Below are 20,539 nucleotides of genomic sequence, written 5' to 3'. Positions count from 1 at the left end.
AGAACTACCAATAATAGGAAGAAGAGAAAAAAATATTTTTAAAGAATGAAATGTTTCCCATCAGAATGGATTCTTAAGCATGTTTTCCATGTATGTGGCGTGCTAGCTGGATGTCATTTGGCATAATTGTTGCACATTTGGCATGGATAACACACAGGTTGGTGTCTTCAAAACAGCCGACCACAGATAGATTTCACTTGCCTCTTTCGAAGGACCAATAGCTGCACTCTAGAAGTGCAGATCTGTTCTGAAGTCCCGAGGAACTTCCCACACTGGTAGGAAAGTTTGTGAATCAGGAATTCAGTGGACTTCTGATAATTCTAATTTCATGGAGTGCTGCAATACCAGGCCTGTAATGATGAGATTTCTTCACCCTTGCAATAGAGGGCGTACTCTTTGCGAGAGGCTTTTGTGACCAGTTGCTTCCTTCGTGCTTTACCACAAGTGAACTTGCAGGCTGTCTGCTTTGTATGAGCCATGGTATAGAGACCTTCTTACTTAATCTCATTCCCTTCAGCTGGAACTCAGTTGCCTGTATATTTTTGAATTAGAGTTTTCTCTGACTGTATGTCCAAGAGTAGGATTGCTGAATAATATGGCAACTCTGTAGTTTTTTAAGGAACCTCCAGTTGTTTCCATTGTGGCTGTACCAATTTACATTCCCATTCACAGTGTAGGAAGTGTCCCTTTTCTCCATACCCTCTCCAGCATTTGTTATTTGTAGACCTTTTTAGTGATGGCACATTCTGACCCATGTGAGGTAATTCTGCATCGTAGTTTTTAAAAAAAAAGTATTTATTTATTTGGCTGCACTGGGTCGTAGTTGCGGCACATATGGTCTTCGTTGTGTCATGTGGGATCGTTTGGTGCAGTGTGTGGGCTCAGTAGTTGTGGCTCACAGGCTTTCTAGTTGCAGCACACAGACTTAGTTTCTCTGGGGCATGTGGGGTCTTAGTTCTCCGACCAGGGATTGAACTGGTGTCTCCTGCATAGCAAGGCAGATTCTTAACCACTGGACCACCAGGGAAGTCTCTTCATTGTAGTTTTGATTTGTATTTCTCTAATAACTGGGCTTCCCTTGTGGCTCAGCTGGTAAAGAATCCGCCTGCAATGTGGGAGACCTGGGTTTGATCTCTGGGTTGGGAAGATCCCCTGGAGAAGGGAAAGGCTACTCACTCCAGTATTCTGGCCTGGAGAATTCCATGGGCTGTATAGTCCATGGGGTCGCAAAGAGTATTTCTCTAATAATTAGCAGTGTTGAACATCTTTTCATGTGCCTGTTGGCCATCTGTGTGTTTTCTTTGGACTAATGTCTGTTTAGGTCTGCCCATTTTTTGATTGGGTGGTTTGTTTTTTTGTTATTGAGGTGTGTGAGTTGTTTATGTATTTTGCCAATAAAGCCCTTGTCGAGTGTGTTATTTGCAAATATTTTCTCCCATTCTGTAGATTATGTTTTCATTTTGTTTATGGTTTCTTCCATTATATTGTTGAATAACTCTTTTTGGTAGAAAATTATTTCTTGTTTTGAATTGAAATCTAATTGCTATCTGTTCTCATTGGTTTATAGCCTGTATCTTCCATATCCAATTGTGAGAATGTTTGAAGACACTCTTCCTATTTATAAGGAATATTTGCAGTTTTCTCCTAGCATCTAAGCCTGCTTTCAGTTCAGATTGGTCAGCACAGAAGCAGTCTGTCTCTCTCACTGTTTGCAAGTGCAGCCTTGCACTTCTTGTGATTAGTTAGCACAAAATGTGGGCCGTCCCCACATTCTTGGGGAACAAATGGATAGTGAACTGAATCTATTCAATTCGCTGCGAGTCTGGCAGGTTTGCAGTTCTCTGCTCAGAATCTCTAGGCCCTCAGGCTGTAGCCCCCGTATATACTGCCAGAGATCACAAAATGTCGGGAAGTTTATCCGGGCACTTGATGAAACTGCATTTACTTCGTCAGGCCACTAGGTGATGAGCAACTCGCAAACCCGACTGTCAGGGAGGGTTGTGTATAGGACAGTTTCTGTTTGTACTTGGAAACACCATCGGAAGTCACCTAGTAAATTTCATTAAATGGTTTTTCTTGGGGGGAGGAGAAACATGTCTCACGTATTCTTTGTCTTTCTCAGCTTTGATTCAATTTTAAATATTAATTGGGGTGGGGGGGTGGCTGCTCTGCGCAGCATTCCTGTATCAGGGATCAAATCTGTGCCCTCTGCAGTGGAAGCATGGAGTCTTAACCTATTGACTGCCAGGGAAGAAGTTCCTTAAATATTAATTTGACTAGGACACTTTGAGTGATTTTTTTTTTTTTTTAAGAAAAGGGGCCTAGATGCTACTTTCAAGGTCCATTTATTTATTTACTTTGTGTGTGTGTGTGTGTGTGTGTGTGTGTGTGTATCTTGTATCTTCATGTGTGAATGATGTCAGCTAGGTTTAAGATTGAATAGTAGTCCTAGTCTCTACAAAGTGTGCCTTCCCAGATGGTGCAGTGGTAAGGAATCTGCCTGCCAGTGCAGGAGATGCAAGAGACGTGGGTTCGACTTTTGGGTCAGGAATATGCCCTGGAGTAGGAAGTGGCAAGCCACTACAGTATTCTTGCTGGGAAAATTCCATGTACAAAGGAGCATGGTGGGCTACAGTACATGGGGTCGCAAAGGGTTGGACAAGACTGAGGAGTAACTGAGCACACACACTACAAAGTATATAGCTTTCTATTGTCTAATTTCTAGTGATTAAGATTAAAAGTCCAGCGTCAATAGGATTCTTTTCCCGTTGTAAGTAATAGCCACTTCTCTTTGAAAGTTTAAGTTTTTTCTTCATGCTTAGTGTTTTATCATGATAGATTTAGATATGATATTTAAAAAAAGAAACTCTCCTTGCCACTTGATGAACCTTTTAGACTTAAAAACCTAAGTTTTTTCTCAGTTAAGGGAAGTTTTATTGCTTTTCTTGTGTCTGTTTCCAACCCCCTTACTTTGTAGATGAAGAAACTGAGCCCAGAAGGGTTAAGTGACTTACCTAAGGGTTACTCAGGTAGTTAAAATGAACCTCAAGAAAATAAACTGACTCTTTTAATGAGGTACACTTTCATTGTATTGAATATTGCTGTAGTGAGAGAGCCATCGTGAACTGATTGGTGATTTTTTAGTGGGACAAGAGTTTTTCTAAGGTTTCATGAGGAGATGAAGAAGGAAGAGGAGGTGATAGAATTCGTTACTATTAAAATGTGGCCTATGTGAATGACTGCAGAATTAAGAAATCCCCCCAATACCCCAGCTATTGGAGATACCCCAAAGCTCTAAAATTTAATAAAGCCAAGAAGTTTTTTGAAAATTTGAGAATTATATTTTTAGTTGTCAGCAGTAGGATTATCATGGTCATTCTCTGTTGTAAATATTGGAAAATGTATAAATGGCGTCTGAAGGCTTGGAGACAGACATCATTAACTGCCTTATCAGTGGTCTGGTTTCTGTTTTGAATTCCAGCATGGGACCCTTTTCTGCTGGGAACCACCTGTTCTTGGGCTCTGTTGATCTTTGGATTTCCCCAGCCCTTCAGTCCCTTTCAGTTTTGAAATGAAACCTACCCCAGAGGGTGAGGTCAGGTACCGAGAGGACTTTGACAGCTCACACCAGATTGTTTTCTTTTCAGAGCTGTCCGGTATGTGACTATGTGATGCGTGAGGCACAGCAGGCTGTGATAGAGACTAATTGATGGTGAGTCAGCTATTGGGTAAGACCTAGGCAGTGTCATCTCTTTGGGTAGCCAGGAAAACATGTAGAGCAAATGTATCATCTTTTATCCTCAGGAAGTTAAGAGTGCAATCACCAGAGATCTATCATGATTTCTCTGTCTTTGGTTTATTGATGAAGGAAAGGCTTTATTTCAGTGTCCTTGCTCCTCATTTGTAGAACCTTCTTTCTTTTCAGGAAGGAGCCAAGTCCCTGGTCTCTTTCTGCTGTTCCAGAAATTTTCTAAACTTTCACTCTGTGCCTCCTGGAATTGCTGCTTTGATCTTTAGTGACTCCTTTAGATATGCCTACACAACCTTCCACGATGCCCCAGCCCCTTCACAGAATGAAGCTTCCCCTCTTCCTTTTGCTGTGAATGTGGTTTCCACCATATTGTTGCACTTCGCTTAGTATCTTCATGAGTGGGGCTGATGATCTCTTCAGCTTGTCCCACACTGCATCCCCCTGATTTTGTCTGACTGTCCCCCAGCCCTATCCCCCAGCACTGCAGAGCTGCTTCCAGATCTTCAAATACGTTTTCCCTTTTGAGATTGCTGCTGGCCAGCAGGGCCACCTGATTCCTGTCTTTGAAGCTGGCATCTTCACACTCATTCTCTCATATTTGTTTAGGACTTAGGCATTTCACCCTCCTCCAGGGGTTCTGGCCTAGTCTAGGGGATCTGTGGCCAGACTTGGTCTGGGGCCAAGGATTAAGGCTAGAGCATGGAATTAGGGGGTTTGATGTTAACTTCTCAGACATGGAGAGATGGCAAGCTGGAAGATTTAAACATCAAGGCCAGTCGAGGGTGGAAGAAACAGAAAGTTTAGTATTTGAAGTAAAGGATGTCCTTTGTAGGCTCCCTCTTTTCCAGCGTTTCAAAACTGAGTTATTTTTTAAGAACAGTTTTAGGTTCATAGCAAAATTGAGAAGAAGGTGCAGGAATTACCATTATTTTTTGAAAAATTGATCTTTAACTTTATAGACAATATAATAATATAGTCTAAAAAAATCAAAACATGTAGGTTTTTAAAAAAGTTTTTGAAAGTATTTTTACTTCAGATTGAAAAATGAACAGCTTCCACACTGTTCATTGGAAGATACACAGTATTCATGAATACAATGCTGGTCAGTTGAGGAGAGGTACAGACTTCAATTTCTCCTTCACACTTTTCTTTTAGAAAGATACTATACCAAAAAGAAACTTCAGCAGTACAAGGAAAACTATTTTCCCAATAAGTTTATGAAAACCTAAGTTTCCCAGTGGAATCAAAATTATCCTCCTGCTTCCACCACCTTAATATAACCTCATGCTTATTAGAACACTAATAGCTGCACCAAAACAAAGAGTACATTTACTTTCAACCGTGAGGGTGATTCTTTAAAAAGCGTAACATAGATCTCTGCAAGTAGTGTCTGAAATGGACAGCTAATACTGGATTTAATATTATTTTACAAATAATTGTTCTCTTAGTAAATTTAAGTCTACACACTCATAGTAGTGTTAGAAAATAAAACTATGGTTATGTACTATATGTTATGACAAACTAGTTTCAAAAAACAAAAGCTCAACATCTTGACAAAAATTCTCATCAGAATAAAATGTGACTAAAATTTACAATATTGTCAGAATCACACCACATTTAAAATCTTCCACGATTTACAAAAGTATGAATTTGCAGTTTTGGAGCACCTTTTTCTGTTGTGAATTAAAATATGAATATATTAAAAACTGTTAATTTTAAAAGATTATAGGTGTTTTAAATACTCCTGCTCTCCTATTTCAATTATTTCTGTATTCCCAGAGGCAGCCTGTTAAGTTTAGAATGTACCTCCCAGACTTTGTGTTTTCATATGTATGTATGAACCCAGAAAAAATTTAAAGTGCTATTTTTGTGTTTTATTTATTTACACAGATGGGCTCACATTTTGTGTATCATTCATGTATTTCTTTTTTTTTTTTTTTTTCATGTATTTCTTTCTTTGATTCAGTAATGTGCCTTGACGGTATTCCATACTGGTACCTGAAGATAGGTCTTTCTTTTTGGCTACTGTATAGTATTTCATAGACTAGATGCATTATGTTTTATTTACCTTTTTTCCTATTGAGGCACATTAAGGTATTTCTAATTTTCTGTTGTCAGTGATTCTTTTTGTGCTTTTTAAAACTTTTTTTGGTTTTTCTTTTTTCTTACGTAGTTTAAAATTTTTTATTTTTTATTGACCTTTTTGTGGTTTAAAAGTCATCATTCTGTTTCTAGGCCTTTTTTTTCCTTTTCTTTTCTTCCTACACCCCCTAGGTGGTCTCAGCCTCTCTGGCCACTTCAGTTACCATCTGCACATGGATGATACCCGGATCACTCTCCAGACCAGACTATCCAATTGTTGACATGGACAACTTCACTGGGATGTTTTGAAGACTCAGCAGAATGCAGCTCCTGCTCTTCCCCTGTTGCTCCTCCTCCAGTGTCCTGCCACGTGGTAAACAGCACCACCACCACCCATGCGGTTGCTGGGCCCAAAGCTTAGCGGTCATTCTAAGTCCTCCCTCCCCTTCCCATCGCTGACAGCCAGCCTGTCATAGGACTTGTCCTCCCCAGTATTTCTTGGATCCAGTTGCTTTTTTCTTCCTTGCCGCTGTCCTGTACCTTCGTTTTCTAATTTATAAAATATAGTATTTGCGAGGATTTAAATGAATTAATATATGTAAAACGCTTAGAACAATGGATAGGCATCTAGAATGTGCTATTAGCTATTATCATCATTGTTATTGTCTGCTTTTTCTTCCTCTTAATGTTCAGTTCAGTTGAGTCACTCAGTCGTGTCCGACTCTTTGCGACCCCGTGAACCACAGCACGCCAGGCCTCCCTGTCCATTACCAACTCCCGGAGTCCACCCAAAACCATGTCCATCCATTTTCATTTCTGTCTCCGGTCTTCATTTTATTCTCCTCTACCTTGATTCCATTCTCCACAGTGCAGCCAGAGTGATCTTTATAAAATGTTAAGAATGATCATGATCTAATTCCTCTGCATGTGTGTACTGTTACCACACTTAGAATGCTTTTTCCGTTGATTTTTGAATGGCTCATTCCTTTTTATTTAGATACACCTACTTTTATTTTTTTTATTATTTAAAAAATTTTTTGACTGTGCCGTGTGGCATATGGGATCTTAGTTCAACTAGATATTGAACCTACACCCCCTGCATGGAAAGTGCAGAGTCTTAACCACTGGACCACCTGGAAGTCCCTGGATACCTACTTCTAAATGTCATCTCCTCAGAGAGGCTTTCCTGTGACCACCTAATTATTATGAAGTAGCCACTTATACACGTACATCCCAGCACATCACCTGTTTATTTCTTTACATAGCACTAGCTAATAAATGATGTTTTTCTAGTTTAGCCACGTATTTGTTTATAGTTTCCACCAATTGGAATGTAAATTCTCTGAGAATAGGGATATTGTCTGTTTTATTTACAACAGTAAAACAGGACAGTGCCTGGCACATTGTAAGCACTCAGTGAATACTTGTTAAGAGAATGATAAAACAGCTTCATATGTCTTACAAGACCCTCCTTCTTGGTCTCTCCAGCATCATCTGCCATGGTGTACTCTCTACCTTGACCTCCCCAGCTCATCACATCTCTTCAGGTAAGCTTTCTTGCTCCAGGGACTTTACATAGGCTGTTCAATCTGCTTAGAACATGCTTCCTTAAATGCCCTGCCACTGCTTGGGTTTCTCCTTTCAATCCTTGGCCATGGCCAAGGGGACTTGGCCATGAAAGGGGCATGAGTACCTAGGATCACGGTTGAGGATCTGAATAGGCAGATTATTTGAGTGTTTGATGGCAGAATAGCTGAGAGTGGAGTGCAATCCTAAGCAAGTAAGGAAAGAAGCAAAAGGCTTAGGGATAATAAGATGAGGCAAGGGTGAAGTTGGAAGCTGAATCATTAGGTGAAAAACCTAGAGAATCAGGATCATGGGTGGAGTGTAAGCAGGGACAGGGCAAGCAGTTCAGGATTAAAGCCATAAATAATCTTTGGAATTACTAAAATTATCTTCTAGCATTGTTACTTCTGTAGTGTAAAACCAGCTGTTGGATTATAGGAAGGATCAGGTAGTTAACATGTAAAAGTTTGAACTAAATTTTGTGTTGCTTTGTGTTTTATATGCTATTTAAAGTCAAATCCCCAGAAATCCTATCTTACCTCACCCTGCCCCTGCTTTTAATTTCTGCTCCCAGGAGCTTACCTTCCCTCCTTTTAAATGTATTAGGCTCAACTCGCTTATATTTTTAATAAGTTTCCTGTAAAGAAGCCTTCAGCAATCTCGGTGCTCCCTTCTGGTAGGCTGAGGGTACTTCCTTCAGGTATGGTGAGCACTCCTTCAGGCTATCTCCTCCCTCCAAATTAAGCATAGGAGCTAGCCTCAGGAGTTCGGGACTTCCTGCCTAACCTGAATCTGTGGCATTTCTCTCTGAAGTTTGAGGAGGGACATGGGAGTGTATAATATAGGGTGGGACTCTTTTGGTGAGGCCTAGTAAAGGCAATGGCACCCCACTCCAGTACTCTTGCCTGGAAAATCCCATGGATGGAGGAGCCTGATGGGCTGCAGTCCATGGGGTCGCGAAGAGTTGGACACGACTGAGCGACTTCACTTTCACTCTTCACTTTCATGCATTGGAGAAGGAAACGGAAACCTACTCCAGTGTTCTTGCCTGGAGAATCCCAGGGATGGGGGGAGCCTGGTGGGCTGCCATCTATGGGGTCGCACAGAGTCGGACACGACTGAAGTGACTTAGCAGCAGTAAAGAGTAGTGAAAGGCTGGCTGGGTGTGCATGGATGGTAGGACCTGATGGTTGAAGGCAGTGGGCTTCAGAATTTCTTACCTGGAGTTGTCCTAGAGTTTATGGCAATGTTAGAGGGCTCTGATGTGCCAACTAAGGAATCTTGGTGAGTAGGACTAGTCATTACCCTTTAGAGGTGTTCTGTATGTTTTTCTACATAGCCTGGTGCTCTTCTACAGCCTGACCAATAGCTGGCATCGTGGTGGATGCTGAAGGGGAATCACTGGGATAGAAATAGTACTTACTGATTAGTGGTGTTGTCCCCCTTATGATGGTTGGATGGAGTGATTGTCTGCACATACTGGACATCCAAGGCCCAGTCAGCTGGTCTGTGTGAGATGAATCCTCTGTACTCCCCGCCTAGTGCTTCCTGGGAAAACCCAGCCTAAGGCAGCTGGAGATCATGGCCATCGTTAGTGATTACCCCAAGAGTGCTACCTGTCTGACTCCTCTGCTCTCTAATCCCCATGCTCTGATGTCCTGCCTTCTATTTTCTGCTTTGGGGGCCTTCAAATTTCATAAGCCCTTCTGACTCCCTTTTTAGTTTATTTCCTGCCCAGCTTGAGTCTTGGCTCTATGAGGTCCCCTGGTTTTGACATTGCCAGTCAGCTTTCCTCCATTGGCCCTATTCTTAGAGCTACGGTTTTGAGGCTTTAATATATCAGAATTACCCATGGAGGCAAGTGTTGAGGAGTAGGATACTTACTTAAAATGCAGATTCCCGGGAGAATGGACACATGTATATGTACAGCTGAGTCACTCTCTTATGCACCTGGAACTGTCACAACATTGTTAAGTGGCTGGCTATGCTATGCTGTGCTATGCTAGGTCACTTCAGTCGTGTCTGACTCTGTGCAACCCCATAGACGGCAGCCCACCAGGCTCCCCTGTCCCTGGGATTCTCAGGCAAGAACACTGGAGTGGGTTGCCATTTCCTTCTCCAATGCATGAAAGTGAAAAGAGAAAGTGAAGTCGCTCAGTCGTGTCCGACTCTTAGCGACCCCATGGACTGCAGCCTACCAGGCTCCTCCGTCCATGGGATTTTCCAGGCAAGAGTACTGGAGTGGGGTGCCATTGCCTTAGTATAAAATAAAAAAGGCAAATTCCTGGTCTTTACTCCTGCTATCCTGATTAAATTGGTATGGGTGGTAACCAGGAATCTGCATTTTGATTGGCCTTCTGGGTGACTCTGACACCAGTCATCATCTACAGGACCATATTTGGAGAAACTCTGACTTAGAGGACACTTTGACCACCTTCCCCTTCCCCCTCCCCTAAAGGGGAAAGAAAAGGATTTGAACTCTTTACTTGGATCCTGAGGTCCCAGGAAACTTAGACTGTCACCTGTCATCCAGTGGGGACAGTGGATAACTGTCTCTGTGTACCTCATCTTCTTATTGCTAGTGGTAGGCACACATTCCCAGTGAGGCAGACTCTACCTGGTAAGAGGGCCTTAATGACCCGGTAGACTGCAGGTCACTTGCTTTGGAATATGCTGGGGACTTAGGCTTTGGACTGAGAAAGCGGGATGGAACATAGACTTTGAAGGCTGTCAGCTGCACTTCAGATTTGCCTCTGGGATGCTGCTTTCTCTGTATGCAGTGACCGTGCCCTAATGTAGGTTGTCTTTTGGTCTCTAAGCTGTTGTCACTCCCTATTGCAGCTATCCTCTAAAAAGCTTCTACTGTCCTTAAAAAACAACCCAGCCTCGTCTCTCCTTTTAAAATCCTGTGTTGCATTTGTGTTACCTATACAGTCAAGTCCAGATGTCTCAGGTTGGAACAAAGTCTTGCAAATTTTGACTCAAATTGTGGCCTACAAGGCCTAGTAAGATCTGGTCCCTCCCTGTATTTCAAGTCTCATTTCAAGTCCCTCTTCCCCTTATCTCCTGAATGCATCATCACCTGCTTTCAGTTCTCTGGCTTCAGGGCCTTTGCCTGTAATACTGTTTACCCTGTTCTTCACCTCATTATCCTTTGCCTTTAAGTTTCAGTTGAGCATTATCTCAGTTTGGAGGTCTTTATTGGCCTCTGTATGTAAAGCAACACCACATTATTACAGCACCCTGTTTGTTTCCACTAGACCACTTATTGCTTTTTACTCATTTGTCTTTCCCTCTTACTACACTGTAAGCTCCGTGAGGACAGGGACCTTCTTGCTCATGATTCTGTCTTCAGCGCCTAGTGTGTAGAGGTACTCAATAAGAACTTGTTGAGTAAATTGCCTTTCACCTTCTTATTAGTACCTGCGTTGGGGCTTTGTGGCTCTGCACAGTTCTTACCCTTGGCGTGTGTGTTGTTACCTCTGCCAGAGGCACCCTTTCTCTCATTGACTGATCAGATTCCTTCTTGTTGTTTACCACTTCTCTGAGCAGTTCCTGGACTTCCCCAGGCAGTTCTGATTCAGTTAAGTACTTTGGTCCTCTTGAATGGACTTTTCACCCTGTATGGCAGTTTTCCTTCGTGGGAGATACATGGCATTGCCCTTGGTCTACAGATGACAAGCCAGAGGCTCTGAGAAGTGGATTAACTTGGAATAACTGAGATTCAAACCCTGTGAGTCTATAGAGCCCTCAGTCGTTCTGTCTCACTGTGCTTTCTCTAAAAGACACCAAATAGTAGACTCCAAGACTCTGAAGTGAAGGAGGTGTTTTTAGAAAAAATTACTTAAGTAATGAATGTGTGTGTGTATGTATGTATGTATATTTTTAATTTTCTGAGCATTAAACACAGTAAAGGGTAGAAGTAGTTCCCCCTCATCAGAGGTTTTGCTTTTTGCGGTTTCAGTTACTTCAGGTCTGAGAATATTAAATGGAAAATTCCAGGAATAAACAATTTGTAAGTTTTTAATTGCATGTTGTTCTCAGTAATGTGATGAAATCTTGTGCCATCCTTCTCCTTCCTGTCCAGGATGTGAATCATCCTTTAGTTCAGCATACCTACGCTGTGTATGCCATAGGAAAAAACATAGAATATATAGGGTTCAGTATTGTCCATGGTTCCAAGACTTGGAATGTATCCCACACAAATAAGGGAGGACTGCTATATCATTGACAAACTATTTATAAAGATAGATGATAGAATGAAGGATGAACAACTTATTCAGAGGATGCTGTGTGTATTCTGTTTCTTTATCAGTCATACCTTTGGTGATTCCTTGTGACAACCACAACATACAGCCTAGTAGAGACGAGCCTAAGTGAAGCACTGTTAAATTCAAATTAAAGCAAATGCCCGTTATCATTCATAGTTGGGTTTCCCAGGTGGCGCTAGTAGTAAAGAACCCGATTGCCAATGCAGGAGACAAAAGAGATGTGGGTTCAATCCCTGGGTTGGAAAGATCCCCTGGAGAAGGGCATGGCAACCTACCCCAGTATTCTTGCCTGGAGAATCCCGTGGACAGAGGAGCCTGGCAGGCTACAGTCCCTAGCATCGCAGTGTTGGACACGACTTAGCACACAGTGCAGTTGCTTGGAAGTATTATGAAGGGTGAAATCTGAACATTTTTGTTGAGAGGGAAAAATGTGCAAAAATTGGTGTGCAAAGCCGTTAACACATTTTGATAAAAAATATCTTAGTGTATGTTGGTTGATAAGGGACTAGTTGATATGGTGGATAGCACCATATTATATAGCAGTTAAAAAGAAAGATATACCCACCTTCTCACACACACACACACACACACACACACACACACACACACACACAGATATGGAGTAATCTCAGATCCATTAAGAGAAAACTAAAGCAAGCAAGATAAAAGTTCATGGCATGCTAGTATTAGTGTTTGTATGAAAAACGGAGAGGACTCTATATACTTGCTAGAAACAGACTACCTCTGGAGGTTTGTTTCTGTGTTTTTTTAATCTTACTGTGTTGCTGAAAATTTTAACCCCTATATACATTGCCTTTTAAAAAAATTGTGATAAAAACACATAAAATTTACTATCTTATCTGTCTTAAACTTTACAGCAAAGAAATCCTTTTTTCTAGTAAATGATTCCCAATTTTATGTCTTGGATTTTTGTATTTCAGATTTTTCTTGAAGTGAGACATTTCTACTAAGAATAGGACAAAAAAGGGGGAGATTGTGCTTGAAATTGAAGATACCTATGTGTACCATTTGTCTTATCATTTACCCCTCCATTTGTGTTACTTCCACCACTCTTGCACTGGAAATCTTAGTGCTCCTCCCCTCTTTATTGGAGTATAGTTGATTTACAGTATTATATAGTGTCAGGTGTACAGCATAGTGTACACCTGCAAGTTATACTCCATTTTAAGATAGCTATTATAATGGCTGTAATTCCTTGTGCCATGCAATGTATCCTTTTTGCTTATCTACTTTATACATAGTAGTTTGTATCTGTAATCCCTAATTTGTCCCTCTCCTCTTTGGTAACCACTAGTTTGTCTTCTCTGTCTGTCAGTCTGCTTCAGTTTTACATACACCTTGGAGTTGCCTTTTTCAATGACAGGTTTCTTGTGTGTTGATTTTGTCTTTCTAAATAGAGTAAATTCTTGCAAGCAGGAGGCATGTCTTATGATTATATCCTATAGCAATAAGCATAATAAAAGTTGCTCAATAACTGCATATTCAGAAAAGGCTAGAGAGAGGTAGATAAAGAGAGAAAGAGACTCTTCTGCTGAAGAGATGATTGCTTTGGCTTTTCTCTGATTCACCTTACACTCTTCACTAGTGAAGAATTTCTTTCACTTATAGACTAAATGTGTTTAAGATTTGTGTGTGTGTGTGTGTGTGTGTGTGTGTGTGTGTGTGTGTGATGTTACCTTCTGAAAGCCCAGGAGAGAGAGCAGAAGCTGGAATGGGGCCTTGAGGCTGTGGCCTGATAGTAGTAATATAGTGATTCTTCGGTGTTGTAGCCTGGAGGAGAGTCTCAGATTTTTACCCTCAACCTAATTTCAAGCCTGGATATTCAGCTATCACCTGGGTAGTTGGACCTGTATGTGCCTTAAGTGTCTAAATTTAGTAGCATGTAATAGGAATGTTTGATAAAAGTAATTTGTTATTTTTGGTGTAAGTATGTGAAAGCTCTTAACATAGGGCCTAGCATAGAGTAGGTATCCAAGAGGCAACAGATAGTGTTTGAGAAATATTTTGAAATAGTCAAATCTCTCCCTAGGTCCCCTATCTCTATTCATGTGCCTCCATGGTTACACTCAGGCTAAAGAAATAGGGAATAGCAACATGGATTCTACCTTTAGGAAGTTGCCAGTTTCTTGTTTGTGGCTTTATGCTCAAACCAGAAGTGTATTCTGCTTCCACATATTTGAGAGCAAAATATCTGGACCTAGGGATATACTCAAAACTGCATCCCAGCTGAAAATGTTCCTATCACTCTGGCATGGCTGGTCACCTCGGGCAGCTTTCTTGGTGGAGACCTGGCCTGAGAATCTTAGTGGGGAAGTCTTTATCTCTAGGGTGTCATAGCCAGGGTAGCCTATTGGGTCCAGGCATGGAGGGAGGGATAAGTAGGGGGCAAAAAGGGCTCAGTTCTGTGTTGTTTTCTGCTCCAAGGAAGATGTGGGCACTGGTATGCCAGGTGCTGTGTTCTGGCCTGCTGTGGCTTGTCACCGCCCTATGAATGAGTCAGTCTTGCTCTTGGCTGCCCTGCAAGGCATTTGGGGTATAGTAGGAGATCATGGCATCCGGTCCCAATGCTTCATGGGAAATAGATGGGGAAACAGTGGAAACAGTGTCAGACTTTATTTTTTGGGGCTCCAAAATCACTGCAGATGGTGACTGCAGCCATGAAATTAAAAGACGCTTACTCCTTGGAAGGAAAGTTATGACCAACCTAGATAACATATTCAAAAGCAAAGACATTACTTTGCCAACAAAGGTCCGTCTAGTCAAGGCTATGGTTTTTCCTGTGGTCATGTATGGATGTGAGAGTTGGACTGTGAAGAAAGCTGAGCGCCTAAGAATTGATGCTTTTGAACTGTGGTGTTGGAGAAGACTCTTGAGAGTCCCTTGGACTGCAAGGAGATCCAACCAGTCCATTCTGAAGGAGATCAGCCCTGGGATTTCTTTGGAAGGAATGATGCTAAAGCTGAAACTCCAGTACTTGGGCCACCTCATGCGAAGAGTTGACTCATTGGAAAAGACTCTGATGCTGGGAGGGATTGGGGGCAGGAGGAGAAGGGGACGATAGAGGATGAGATGGCTGGATAGCATCACTGACTCGATGGACGTGAGTCTGGGTGAACTCCGGGAGTTGGTGATGGACTGGGAGGCCTGGCGTGCTGCGATTCATGGGGTCGCAAAGAGTCGGACATGACTGAGCAACTGAACTGAACTGAACTGAGGAGCTGGACTAGAGAATCTAAATCAGATAGACTTGCTTCAAATCCTAGAGATTTGGAGGGAGGAAATACACCTCCCAGGTTGTTTCCCGTGTGCTGAGGTAGACGAATCTGAATCTCTGGGGGCTTCCTTCCATCCATGTTATGACCTCTCAGCTTTTCTTTTATTCCTTTCACGCTATCACTGTCCTGGCTTCTGGGAAGAGCAGAAGGATGGGGAGAGTTAATGAACTTGTGGGGCTCTGTGGATTTGCTGTCCTTATAATCCTTTCTGGATCAAAGCATAGGTGTGCAGAGGAGGGTGAATGAGTAGGTAGGAGAACAAACATATGCTGCCTGTACCACTTATCTGGCACTCAGCCTAGACCCTTGCTTGGTATTATCAATCTTTCTGTGTTGTTTTCTTGCCCATATAGAGCATAACTATGTGCACACATGTATTAATAATTTCTCATGAATGGATCCATACCTTAATACTGTTTTTCTTCTTTAAAACTGTTCTGTAATCCTTTTGTCCTTTTTCCCCCTAGTTTCATTGAGATGTAATTGACATATAACATTGTGTATGTTTAAGGTGTGCAGTGTGATGATTCGATACTATTACCACAATATGGTTAACACATTCATTACCTTACATAGTACCCTATTTTTTATGTGTAGTGAGAATCTTTTGTTGTTGGATTGTGTGTTATAGACATCTTTTCATGTCAGTAAACATAGAATTAATAGCTGAATTATATTTCCACGTGTGGATATTACCATAATGCATATTACTTTGTATTTAATCTGTTTATCTTGTCTCTAATCAGCGGGGTCTTCCCTGATGTTCTTCAAGTTGTAACAATTCCCCTTCCTTTACCCTCTCCCTTCTCTCCTTTACTTTTCTTTATAGTGTTTAGCCCAACATGCTATACTTTTTTTTCTTGTTTATTGCCTAACACCCTTCATTAGAATATAGACTCCATGAAAATAGGGATTTTTTTTTTTTATCTACTTTTTCTGTACCTATAGCTTAGTACCAGCTCCAGGTATACAGGTGGTGCTCAATAAATATTTGTTGAATGAATGAATTTGTTGGATTTTTGGTATGCCCATTGAGGTTTATATTTGTGATATTATATACATTCTTTCGGAGAAGGCAATGGCACCCCATCCCAGTACTCTTGCCATGAAAATCCATGGACGGAGGAGCCTGGTAGGCTGTAGTCCATGGGGTCGCTAAGAGTCGGACATGACTGAACGACTTCACTTTCACTTTTTACTTTCATGCATTGGAGAAGGAAATGGCAAGCCATTCCAGTATTCTTGCCTGGAGAATCCAAGGGACGGGGAAGCCTGGTGGGCTGCCGTCTATGGGGTCGCACAGAGTCGGACATGACTGAAGCGACTTAGCAGCAGCAGCAGCATACATTCTTTAGAAAATACTTTGGTACGTAATCTTTATACTCTTGTCCATGTATGTCCTTTGGATAAATTTTAAGAAATGGAATGACTGAGTTAAAGGATATGCACAGTTAAAATGTTGGTTCATGGAGCCAAACTACACTTAAGAATGTTAACACCAGCATTGCATGGGATTGTCTGTTTCTCCATATCATCAGTAACTCGGGCTTGTGTGTTTTTTGTCTTCCTCACCTGACAGATGACACATGGTCTTATCACTGTAATGTGGTAGTTGAGGCTGTGACTCTGGAGCCAGCCTGATGGGGACTGAATTCTGACTCAGCCACTTACTATGTGACCTTGGGTAAGTCATTTAACTTCTCTAAAGTAGGGTTAATGATAGCACCTGTTTCATGAGAAATAAATTAGTTAGTCCAAGTAAAATGCTTTGAATAGTAACTGAGACATGGCAGTAAATATGATTTAGTGTACATTTCTGTGAATATTAAAGATTAAACATCTTTTATAAATATAAATCCAGTATCTTTTGGGCAGATGTATATATTTTTTAAATCACTCATTCATGTCATGTCCTTTGCACATTTTCCTACTAGTATTTTTTTAAATAATTTGTAAGAGCTAAAGTGTTCACAGTTGTATATGGTGCAGATATTGTTCCCAGTTTGTCTTTCATTTTTCACCTTTATGCAATTTTTTATCTGTTTGGAAGAGTTTGACATTTTCAGGTAGTCAAAGATAATCTTTTCCCTTATAATATATTTGCTGCTAGGCCAATGTTTAGAAAAGGCATTCTTTCCGACTTCAAAATTATAAAAACAGTTATTGTCTTTGAGTACTTTGTATGGATGTATATTTTTAAATCTTTGATCCATCTGAAATTTATTTTGATATGAAGATAGCAGTTGATCTGGCACTGTTTCTTTTCAGTAATGTCCCAAACCCCTTTACTGAAGGAATAAGAACAGGAGCCTTTAATCTATTCTCCCCTCCCCTAATTTGAAAGTAAGGTATCCTAGCTATAGCAAATAGCAAAGCTCCATTTTATTTTGTTTTGTTTCAGCTCGTTTCACTTTGGTTCGTTGTATATCATTTCAGCCACACCACATGCCATGCACAGTGATCTCAGTTCTCTGACCAGGGACTGAACCCATGCCCCTTGCAGTAGAGGCACAGAGTCTTAACCACTGGACTGCCAGGGAAGTTCCCGGATCTGCATTACTCTGGGATGAATATGCTGTATAAAGCAGTTTGGGATCAGAACTCAGTTGACTATGTGATGAAGCTGCTGGGCTCACTGGTGTAGCATCTCTCCTGGCTCTGGAAGCTCCTCCTAAGTGGGTCCTTATTTGGAGACTGCTTTGATAGGCATTGTTAGTTTGGAATGATAAGTTCTGTTCAAAAAACATGTGACTGTAGCAGGTGTTTCCTCCCTCCAGCCTAGGTATATTGATAGGGTATTGGTTGGGGAGTGTTGAGTGGTAGTACACCCATCATGTTCTAGCTCTGTCCTCATCTGTTCTTTTTGGAACTCTAGTCCCATCCAGTTTTTTGCCTCTGACTCAAAATGGAAGGAGGGTGATTTGTATACAACAGAGCATCCACATATTTCATGGAAGCTACTATCTGCTGGAGATAATGACAAAAGGTAGCTAACTCATACATGGCATATACCAGGAACTAACTGTTCTATCACCTTACATATATAACTTCTTTATGTGGTAGGTGCTCTGTACTGGGTTGTATGGTGTTCCCCTAAAAATTTGTATCCATCCAGAATGTGATTTTATTTGGAAATAGGGCCTTTGTAAGATATAATCAAGTTATGAAGTCATTCCTTGATTGGGCCATAATACAGTGCCTGGTATTCTTATAAGTGGGAGACAACACAGACAGAAGACAACCATGTTGAGATGTAGGCAGGGTTTACTGGCACCTACTGGAAGCTGGAAGAGGCAAGGAAAGTGTCTTCCCTAGAGCCTTTAGAGGGAGTGTGGCCCTGCTGACACCTATATTTTGGGCTTTTAGGCTCGAGAACCGGAGAAGGCAATGGCAACCCACTCCAGTATTCTTGCCTGGAAAATCCCATGGATAGTGGAGCCTGGTGGGCTGCCATCTATGGGGTCACACAGAGTCGGGCACGACTGAAGCGACTTAGCAGCAGCAGCAGCCTCTAGAACTGTGAGAGGATAAATTTCTATTGTTTAAAGCCACCCAGCGTGTAGTATTTGTTACAACAACTCTAGGAAGCCAGTGCATGCTCTTACTGTCATCTCTGTTCTCAGATAAGGAAACTGAGGCCCGGAGAGGTCAGATACTTGGAAATCTCTTTAGGCCACTGCTCTGATGCCTGGGCATTCACTCTGCATCATTTGCTGCTGTTCTCATCAGCTCTGCACCTTCACTACAGCCTTCCTCTTATGGTAGTGCTGGGGCTGAGCTGCTCAGAGGGCTCCTTTCCTGTAACATACAGGCTGCAGCATTTCCCCATCCTTGCCCTCTGCCCACTCTAAAGCAGAAATGCATACCTCTCAGGAGGCTTTTGGTTGAAGTCTGATGATTACAGCAGGTGTCTTCCTGGTCGTACCCCTGCAGGTGAAATCAGACTTTTCTTATCATTTCCTTGCAATGTCAGGGAAGTATCAGTGACAGGTCAGGGGAGGGTCACCAAGCTTCTTCTGGCAAGTGTTTTTATGCTTCCCATTCCTGGCCTGCTGTATTTCCTAGAATTCCTGCCAGCAGACAGCTCAAGTCTTGTTTTTCTTTGGCGCTTTCAGGATCTCACACATAGTTTACATGCCACGTCTCACAGTCTATGGCTGTGAGCAGAGAAGGAGCAGCCTCTTGGTAGCACTGTGAGGACCCTGGTCACTTGTTCTTGATTAACTCAACCCACTGCAGTGGCTCTCTCCCTTGATAAAAGGAGTGGGAGGATAAGGGCATTGTTTGACCCTGCTCATCTCCCTGAACAGCACCTTGTCTGCCGTGGTCTCTTCTGCTGGCATCCCAGAAGAGGTTTCCTCCCCTTGCATCCCAATGCTGGCCACAGAATCCTGCCTGTTTTCTTGTATAGACCTTTTCCTTTGGATCCTAATCTTTTTCTCAGCTCCTCTTACTAGACTGTGTATCTCTTTTGTTTGCTGCTGTATCCCAGGACTGAGTAAAGACTTCGCACTTATTAGCCCATCAAGAAATGTTTATTGAATGAAGGAGTGAATATTGACCACAAAGTTTTGGAATCCTGCTTTTTCTTGCTTCATACTGAAGCCAGGGACCAGATTTAGAACTTTAGAGGTCTAAGCAATGGGAAGATTATGGTTGTTACTGTCGTTGTTCAGTTGCTAAGTCATGTCTGATTCTTTGGGACCCCATGGACTGCAGCATGCCCGTCTTCCCTGTCTTTTCACTTTCCCTTGGAGTTTGCTCAGATTCATGTTCATTGAAAGATTATGATGTTCCTCATAATTTCAGCCCTGAGTATATATTTCAGAAATAATACTAAACACAAAATAAGTATAAGGAAGTCTAGCGAAGTATAAGGGAAATCTAGCAAAATTTTGATATTTTGGATGAATAGAATATAATTTACATTATTGTTATTTCTGCTTTCCTAGTTCCCTGAGCATGTGCTGTCAGGTAATACTGCCTGAACCAGCCCTTCCCTGGCCTTGAATTTCACCTTCATTTCCTCATATTTCCATCTGTTGAACCTGCCAGCCAGCCATTTTCATCCCTCAGTGGTCCAGACCACTGAGAGCCCAGCCTGGGCTAGTGCTCTGGGCTCCCTGGGGCCTCGCCAAGAAAGTCACATAGAACGTGGACACTGCTGCAGGGCTCCTCACAGTGAGAATTCCCGTGCTGAACTGGGATTTAGAGTCAGCATAGCATTTTAAAAGTTGTTTTATTTTAATTTTGGTTGCATTGGGTCTTTGTTGCTGCACATGGGCTTTCTCTAGTTGTGGCGAGTGGGCTGTCTCTTTGTTGCAGTGCCTGGGCTTCTCACTGTGGTGGTTTCTCTTTTTGTGGAGCACAGGCTCTAGGGTGCAAGGGCTTTAGTAGTTGCCACACATGGGCTCAGCAGTTGTGGTTCACAGGCCTTAGAGTGCATGGGTTTCAGTGGTTGCAGCTTGCAGGTTCTAGAGCGATGGCTCAGAAGGTATGGTCCACAGGCTTCGTTGCTCTGTGGCATGTAGAATCTTCCTAGATCAGGGATCAAACCCATGTCTCCTACATTG

At 42.0% G+C, this 20,539-nt stretch overlaps 1 long non-coding RNA gene across 11 annotated transcripts in view; it reads left to right on the top strand.

Annotated features, from left to right (window-relative positions):
* The window catches only part of LOC129623286 (uncharacterized), a 57,497-nt gene that overhangs the window by 11,166 nt on the left and 25,792 nt on the right, over positions 1-20,539 (top strand). For 3 of the 11 annotated variants that reach the window (XR_008700453.1, XR_008700452.1, XR_008700455.1), the window contains 4 exons: positions 3,648-3,712; positions 5,987-6,206; positions 7,322-7,380; positions 16,546-16,650. This is a non-coding gene — a long non-coding RNA (uncharacterized LOC129623286). The remainder of the gene's footprint in view (positions 1-3,647; positions 3,713-5,986; positions 6,207-7,321; positions 7,381-16,545; positions 16,651-20,539) is intronic. The other 8 variants (XR_008700449.1, XR_008700451.1, XR_008700454.1 and 5 more) reach the window with 4 other exon arrangements.

Source organism: Bubalus kerabau, chromosome 11, assembly GCF_029407905.1.
Source record: "Bubalus kerabau isolate K-KA32 ecotype Philippines breed swamp buffalo chromosome 11, PCC_UOA_SB_1v2, whole genome shotgun sequence".
NCBI lineage: Eukaryota > Metazoa > Chordata > Mammalia > Artiodactyla > Bovidae > Bubalus > Bubalus kerabau.
Note: the sequence above shows the minus strand (reverse complement) of the source record. Positions and strands in the feature narration are given on the sequence as shown.